This window comes from Dromiciops gliroides, chromosome 1 (genome assembly GCF_019393635.1).
Source record: "Dromiciops gliroides isolate mDroGli1 chromosome 1, mDroGli1.pri, whole genome shotgun sequence".
Classification (NCBI taxonomy): Eukaryota; Metazoa; Chordata; class Mammalia; order Microbiotheria; family Microbiotheriidae; genus Dromiciops; species Dromiciops gliroides.
Genome location: NC_057861.1, coordinates 15,690,015 through 15,699,259, shown reverse-complemented (window position 1 = coordinate 15,699,259; position 9,245 = coordinate 15,690,015).

Genomic DNA, 9,245 nt, shown 5'->3' with positions numbered 1-9,245 from the left:
TTCCAAGGAATTTTCAGATCTGTTATCTTGTTTGATCATGAAAACAGGTCAGCAGGTCAGCAGAGAAGGGATCTCTAGTCTCTATTTCATAGAGTTCCCTTGGAATTTAACACCGTAAGAGACCCCAAAGATCATCTAATCCTGGTTTGGTTTGGTTTTGGCTTTTTGCGGGGCAATGAGGGTTAAGTGACTTGCCCAGGGTCACACAGCTAGTCAGTGTCTGAGGCTAGATTTGAACTCAGAACCATGAGTCTTCCTGACTCCAGGGCCTGCACTCCATCTGCTATAGTGCCACATAGCTGCCCCCAATAAAATATATATAGGAATAATAATGAAAATGATAATGATAACAATAGCAATTATATAATGATTTAAGGGTTTTAAGGAAATTTACATGTTATCTCTTTGGTCCCTGTAATAACTCTATGAGGCAGATGCTATTATGACACCCATTTTACAGATGAGAAAACTGAGGCACAGAGAGATTAAGTGACTTGCTCAGGGTCACACAGCTATTAAGCATCTGAGACAGAGTTTGAATTGAGGTTTTTCCCAAGTACACTTCCAGCACTAGGAAATCAATGTTCTTAGGGGCAGCTAGGTGGTACAGTGGACAGAGCATTAGTCGTGGAGTCAGGAGGACTTGAGTTCAAATCTAGCCTCAGATACGTATTAGCTGTGTGACCCTGGGCAAGTCACTTTACCTCACTGCCTCCCCCCCCCCAAAAAAAAAAGAAGGAAAGAAAGGAAAGTTATTATTCCCATTTTAAACAGCTAAAGAGAATCCAGTCCCACTGAGTTCATGCCTGTATCCATTTTTCTTTTCAGGATTCTTTTTGCTCTCATGCTTTCCTTCTTTCCAGCCTGCTGTCATGGGAAGAGCACATTGGACTTAGAACCCTCAAATCCTAGCCCCACTATTTACTACTCAAGCCTTATCCTGAACAAATCATGTTCTCTCCAGGCTTCAGTTTCCACATTTGCGACAGGAGAGATCATCCCTGAGATCCCCTTTTGCTCTCAGGCAATCTAAATCAATCAAGAAGCATTTATTAAGTAACTGCTGTATGCCAGACACAGTGCTGGGTACTAGGACCACAAAGACCTGAATTGTGGTGCAGCAAAAAAGAACATCCTACTTGGAGCACTAAACATGGAGTCATGGGACCTGAGTTCAAATCCTGGGCTCTCTGAGCTTCAGTTTTGTCCTCTGTAAAATGAGAGGGTTGGACTCAATGTCCTCTGAGGTCCCTTCTAGCTCAATGAACTAGGGAGGAAGAAAGGAAGGAAGGAAGGAAGGAAGGAAGGAAGGAAGGAAGGAAGGAAGGAAGGAAGGAAGGAAGGAAGGAAGGAAGGAAGGAGGGAAGGAGGGAGGGAGGGAGGGAGGGAGGAAGGAGGAGGGAGAGAGGGAAGGAGCAAGGAAGGAAGGAGGAAAGGAGGGAGGGAGGAAAGGAAAAGGGAGGAAGGAAGGAAGGAAAGAAGGAGGGAAGGAGGGAGGGAGGGAGGAAGGGAAGAGGGAAGGAGGGACAGTGGGAAGGAGGGAGGGAGGGAGGAGGAGGGAGGGAGGGAGGAAGGAAGGAAAGAAGGAAAGCATTTATTAAACACCTCATATGTACTATGCTAAGCATTTTACAAATATTGTCTTATTTAATCCTTGAAACAACCCTGGGAGGTAGGTGCTCTCGTTGACTTTTTTTTTTTTTTTCCGAGCCAATGAGGGTTAAGTGACTTGCCCAAGCTAGCAAGTGCCAAGTGTCTGAGGCTGGATTTGAATTCAGGTCCTCCCAAATCCAGAACTGGTGCTTTATCCACTCTGTCATCTAACTGTTCCTCACTGACTCTATTTTACAGATGAGGAAACTGAGGTTCCAAAGAGGTCAAAGAAAGAGGAAAAGATGGCAGAAGTTTCCTTAGCAATGCAATGAATCCTTAGAAAATCTTCCCTAAGTCCGTCATGTTCATATATATTTTCATATACAGATGAATACATACTCCATATTCCAACAAGTGAAAGGCTGACATCCTTACTTTTTTCCCCTAACATTTTCTTTTCTATTATGTATTTAACAGTCAGCACCAAACACAATCATTCAAGTACAAAGAACACCCAAAAAAGGAAGACTGCATAAGAAACTCAGTTTTTGTTATTTACAGTTTGTTTCCAAAGGAGTATAAAGCATAAGGCATTTAATATATTAATAACAAATCTATTCGGTTTCCTTCTCCCATTCTGAACTTTGGTGTATTTTTATGTCATATTGATGTTTTTCCCCTCTCCTTTTTTTATTTCTCTCACTTCTGACCAACTCATCCCCCCTCCCCAAATAGTCATTGCCCTTGTAATAAATCACTGTATGTCAAACGGAATAAATCCATACATTACCCTGGTCTGAGAATGTATCTCATCTACAATGTTGGTCAATTATCTCTCTGCCAAGAGGTGAGTGGCAGGTTTCAACAACCTCAGGGGTGTTTTAATTTGCATTTCTCTAATTAGTAATTATTTGGAGCCGTCTTTCATATGGTGATTGCTTGTATTTCTTTATTTTAAAATTGCCTGATCGTATCACAGGCGCATAGTAAGTGTCTGAAGTCAAATTCTAACCCAGGTCTTCCCAATGGCAAACCCAGTGTCCTATCCTCAATGCTCTGCTGCCTCTCCTATCCCTTGATCACTTATCTATTGGGTACCCTCACTTTTTTATCATATTAGGTGGTTACCCTGAGGCTCAGGGACTTCCAAGGGCATCTTAAATCTGGGTTTGTTCATTGTAGATTTCTCCAAGTCAAAGTAGAACCCGGCGGACACTCACTGGTAAAAGGAGCTAGATGGGTGGCATCCATCTGGTGCCTTGCCAAGTCCTTCCCTCTCTGCTCTTAATGAGATATTGTCTTCTGCTTGTGGCTAAATATCTTATGTCACTAAATTCTTCATGTAGCCCAGATGGTCCAACTCAGCAAACTTCCCACTCGAGTCTTGGGTCTGTTTTTAGGAACTATGCTTGCAAACGATATACCCACCCCATCTGGCTTTGTGAAGGTGCAGACAGCATACAGCTTCCCAACCATTATGGTATATGACCAGTAAATCTTCCTTATAAGAAACAACCAACTCTGCTGCAGTTCAAGGAAACTAATTAGGAGTCAGAGGACCTGAGTTCAAATCCTGTTTTGGCAACCTACTAACTTGGTAGGCCACAAGTAAGGTGGCAAAGTAGAAAGAGCACAAGGCCTGAAGTTGGGAAGAGCTGAGTTCAAATCTTACATCAGACACTTACTAGATGTGTGATCCTAGGCAAGTCACATAACTTCTGATTGCCTCAGTTTCCTTGATTGTAAAATGGTGATAATAATAGCTCTGCCTCCCAGAGTTGCTGAGAGATTATATTTGTAAAATACTTAGCACAGTGTCTGGTATATAGTAGGTGCTTAATAAATGCTTTCCCCTTTGTTCCAACTTCCCTTCCTCCCTCTCTCTCCTTTTCTTCCATCCTTTCTTCCTTCTTCCTTCCCTCCTTCTTTTCTTATTCTCCTTCCTTCCAATCTAGGTCTCCTTAGGACAATGTGATACATTTGGAAGAATCCAAGTTCAAATCCTTACCCTGCCATCTGCTACCTATGTGACCTTAGCCAAGTCACCTAACTTCTTTGGGGACTCAGTTTCCCCATCTGTAAAACAAAAGGTTAGGACTGGATGTCCTCTAAGGTCTTTCCCATTTCTGTATACATCTATTTATCAGTTATTTCTCTGGATGCAGATAGCATCTTTCTTCATATGTCCTTTGTAGTTAATTTGGGTATTTATAGTAGTCAAAATGACTTATTCTCTCAAAGTCATTATTTTTATTTTTATTTTTTTGCAGGGCAATGAGGGTCAAGTGACTTGCCCAGGGTCACACAGCTAGTAAGTGCTAAGTGTCTGAGACCAGATTTGAACTCAGGTCCTCCTGACTCCAGGGCCGGTGCTCTATCCACTGTGCCATCTAGCTGCCCCACCATAAACGTTCATATCCAAATGAGATGGATTGAAAGCTATCCTCCCCAGCTATCAGTTGTTGTTCAATTATTTTACAGTCATGTCCAACTCTTCATGACCCCATTTGGGGGTTTCTTGGCAACGATACTGGAGTGGTACAGCTACTAAGTGTCTGAGGCTGAATTCGAACTCAAGAAGATGAAGACAAGGGAAGGCTACAAATCTCCAAGTGTATACACAGTACACAAGGGGGTGGGGGAGGATAGTAGCTCACCAAAGAGGATTTCTCATGAAAAGTCCCATCTCTCACCTGTGCTAGTGAGGTTCCTTCACTTCCCAGTGGTTCTAGGTCATTGACTGGTAGAGAAGCAAGGTTAACCTGCTTTCCCTGCTCTAAAACCAGGGGAGCAATTGTCAGAGGGAGTGAAGGAGACAGAGAAAAGGGAGAATATCTGACATCCTGCGAGCTGACTTCCGGTGAATTCCCTTAGATCTAGGAGCTTGCTGTTCACAGCCTTAATTGGACTCTGAGAAACTCCCTGCACGGGTATTAAGACCTCAAAGAACGGGGCAGCTAGGTGGTGCAGTGAATAGAGCACCGGCCCTGGAGTCGGGAGGTCCCAAGTTCAAATCCAGCCTCAGACACTTGACACTTACTAGCTGTGTGACCCTGGGCAAGTCACTTAACCCCAATTGTCTCACCAAAAAAAAAAAAAAAAAGCTCAAAGAACAAAAGAGACAGATTTTGTTCTGGTTTAACTCAGCACCTAGGTGGTGTGGTAGATAGAGCTCTAGGTCTGGAGTCAGGAGGACCTGAGTTCAAATCTCACCTCAGACACTTACTAGCTGTGTGACCCTGGGCAAGTCACTTAATCCCAATTGCCTTAAACATGTAGGGCCATCTCCAGTCATCCTGATGTATTATCTCACCAGTGGACTCAGATGGCTCTGGAGGAAACAGTAAGGTTGATGACCTTGCACAGCCCTCCCTCACTTCAATCCAATTCATTGTTAGTCATGACATCACCCGATGGAATGGCCTCTTTGAGAGTGAAGGACAAACAGTACCTATCTCCAGATGGAATGGCCTCTTTGAGAGTGAAGGACAAACAGTACCTATCTCCAGATTCCAAAAAATGCTATAAGAGCTAAAAGAGTGCTACATTCACTCAGAATTTCTACTACTACTACTACTGCTGCTACTACTTATACTACTAGTACTATTTCTACTGTTCGACTACTACTACTTCCACTAATAAACAACAATAACAACACTAGAAAGAGCTGTGACTTATATAGTGCTTTAAAGCACTTTATATATTCAGTCCAAGATACTTCATTTGCCAGGCTGTCTTGCACCAATAAGATAGGCTGGTGGACAATTGCCCGGGAATAGAATCAGCCCTGACACAGGGGGTTGGACTGTATGACCTCTGAGGTCCCTTACTAGCTCTAAATCTATAGCCCTATAATCTAGAATTTGGGCTTTCCAGTGACCCATTGGAGATGCTAAACTCCCAGAGGTGAAAGACTTTTTTTTTTCTTTTTTTTGTGGGGCAATGAGGGTTAAGTGACTTGCCCAGGGTCACACAGCTAGTGTCAAGTGTCTGAGGCCGGATTTGAACTCAGGTCCTCCTAAATCCAGGGCCGGTGCTTTATCCACTATGCCATCTAGCTTCCGCGACTTACATCTTTTTTAATGCCTGGATCCTCTCCCACCACTAAGTTTAGTTCCTTGTACATCACCTTTTTTTTTTTAGTCAATGCCAGGTGCTCCACTCTCTGCCTCTGCCCACTCCTGGCAGGAGCCAGTGAGGGAGATGGGGAATGATCCTCAGACTGGATGATCAGACGCAAATAAAAGCCCGAGAAACACCAAAATTGCTGGGAACCTAGACCCATTTAGAGCTCTTATGTATGTCCCCAGCCCCATGATCGACTCCATTAAGGACTGTGGGACACCATCTGTCTTTTCACCTTTTTGATTTGTTGATCACATACCTCTTAGGGGCAGGTTCCACCCAGCTCTGACATCCCCTGTTCTAAGGTTTCAACCAGGTGACATTCCCTGTTCTAAGCTCCCTCTCGGCTCTGATGTTCCCTGTTCTAAGGCCTTTCCCAGCTCTGACGTTCTCTGTTCTATGTCTATGAGATTGGACTTCAAGGACCTTGAGAAGCTCAGCTCTGCTCCTGAGCTGTCCAGTGATTGAACAAAACTAGTTCAGTTTCCTTCCTCTGACCCTGGAGATACCAACCCCCTCCTCACTTTTATTCTGCCATCACAAATGAATAAAAGGCTATCTGGTGTTTCCAGGTTAGAAAAAGAAATGCCGTCTCTCCAGGTGAATCCCAGTATCATTGGTCTCATGCCAATAGCATCTCCTGGCTGCTCTTGCTAACAGGAGCCAAGCCTCCCTCCTCCCATCACCTCCTCTTTACCTCTTTGTTTTCCTGCGGTAGACTAGAAATTCCTGGAGGTCACAGACTGCTTTGTTGTTTGTCTGTGTGTCTCCAGAACCTGACACGCTTCCTGACATGTAGAAGGAACATAATAGATGTTTGCTGAATGAATAGCCCTCATCTCTATGTAGTCACTGTAAAATGTTTGTATAATGACTAAGTGACCCCCATCTCTGCATGTTGTAGGTGCTTAATGAAGACAGTAGGAGCTAATAAATTCTTGTAGACTGAATAGAACTCATCTCCTAATAAGAGCTGGCAATTTCAAACCACTTTTACAAATATGTGATCCTCACAACTCTGGGAGGTAAGCGCTGTTATTATCTCCATTTTTCAGATAAGGAAACTGAGGCAGAGAGGGTTCCACAGTTAAAATGTATCTGCGGTAGGATTTGAACCCCAGTCTTTCTGACTTCAGGTCTGTATTCTATTTACAGCAAAATCCAGGTACCTAGAACATTAAGTCTTGAAAGGAACTTATAGATCGTTCAATCTAAATGTCTGGTTTTGCAGTGGAAGAAACTGAGGCCCTGAGAGGGGAACTAAGTGATTTGTCCAAATGAATGCACCTTCCTAGTCACAGAGCCAGGTCTAGAACCCAGTCCTTTTGCCTTCCAGGCCAGTGAGCTTGCTGCTGGCCCACAGGTGCTTCTCTTTCATCTTTTGGGTTTTTTTGGGGGGTTTTTTTGGTGAGGCAATTGGGGTTAAGTGACTTGCCCAGGGTCACACAGCTAGTAAGTGTCAAGTGTCTGAGGCCAGATTTGAACTCAGGTACTCCTGACTCCAGGGCCAGTGCTCTATCCACTGCACCACCTAGCTGCCCCTCTTCTCTTTCATCTTAATCTTAATCTTTATCGAAATACTTTACATACATTTAGTCTCACAACAGCCCCATGAATTAGGCACTAACGGTTATCATTATGCCCATTTTCTAGAAAGAAAACCTGAGGACTAGAAAGGGGAAGTGACTTGCCCACAGTCACACAACAAGTCAGTGTCGAAGGTGGGAATTAAAATCAGCTCTTGCTGCCCCTGGGTGCACGTACTGCCCACTTCTCCATACTGCTTCTCCCAGAGTGCTCGAAACTAGGGCTATGATTGAGCGCATGGCTAGGAAGAAGATCTGAGAAGCAAAAATCAAAGGCCTCCTGTTTCAACCCTCATGTAATATGATCAGCACACCTGATCTCGAATTCCATCAGACTGCAGGATCAAACCTGGGTGCCTGCGTCGACCAGGGTCTGTCTCTCCTCTGACATCCCTGACCCTGTTTTGGAATTCTCAATTGGCCAAGTCAATTGCGGTATTGCAAGGCCCATTAACTCTTGTTGCTACTCTTCTTTCTAAGTCTTGGCTGCCCGTTGGGTTGACCTAAAGTAGCTTTTTAAAAAATCAGAGGGGCAGCGAGGTGGCACAGTGGATAAAAGCAACCAGCCCTGGATTCAGGATGACCTGAGTTCAAATTTGGTCTCAGATACTTGACACTTACTAGCTGTGTGACCCTGGGCAAGTCACTTAACCCTCATTGCCCCACCCCCCAAAAAATCAGATGTGCATTTTGAGTAAACCCAGGTCCTCAGATGATGCCAATCTTTAGGTATGGACAGATACTACTGTAGTTTTTATTCCCTAGCCAAGAGTTTAATGAGAAGGGTTTCATGACCTTGGACAAAGCATTTCTCCTTCCTGTGTCCCAGGTTCCTTCCCTATAAAAATGAAAGAGTTGGATTAGTTGGGTCCAACCTGATTAATCTGAAAAGTATTTATTAAGTATAATATTTATATGGGCAAGGCTAGACACTGTGCTAGACATTGAGGATTCACAGTCAAGATGAAAACCAGCCCCTGTGCTCAAGGACCTTAAATTTTCTTAGGAGGAAACTAACTCCTATACACACAAATACCTGAATGAATATTTGAGAAGGTCCCTCCCAGGTCTGACATTTTATATTCTATGTTCCAAATTCCTCCATAGAGTCTGACTCTTATGTCTCATCTCGGTGGAGAGATGTCCTGATTACTCAAAGCCTATGATAGCAGAGCTCAGGCTTCTTCAGTCTCTACTATGCATCCCCCCCCCCCAAAAAAAAGAGACTAAAGTCTTTGCAAGAGACTCTAGGTCCTTTCTGAGGACCACTCTCATCATCCCTAGGCTGGCCAGTTGGTGATAGATTCTTTGACCATGAAAGAAGGAAAATTATAAAATGATTTTTAGTCCTGTACAACCCCTTTATGTTTCTGCTATAATTACAGTGAGGAACAAAAGCAAAAGGATTCATATAGTTTGGGGATCATCCATAAATATTAATGTAATACTACATTACTATGTCATTACATATGACATAGCCTTAATACAATTATATAACATTAATATGTAAACTATATGTAATTTAATATAAAATTAATGTGTAAACCTTAATAATAAATATTAATATGTGTGATATTAATGTAATTAATTGTTGGTCTCTAAACATGAGACCCTTGTCCAGTGACCAATGAGTGGATGTGTTACTACTGGAATGGAATCATATTCATAATTGTTGCTATTAATGAAATTGGAATAAAGGGAATGAATAAATGAAAAGGTGTTTAATATGTCCTTGCTGTGATCTTAGAGGAAAGATCAAAATTAATACAAAGGGGGCAGCTAGATGGCACAGTGGATAGAGCACTGGTCCTGGAGTCAGGAGTACCTGAGTTCAAATCCGGCCTCAAACACTTAACACTTACTAGCTGTGTGACCCTGGGCAAGTCACTTAACCCCAATTGCCTCACTAAAAAACAAAACAAAACAAAACAAAATTAATAC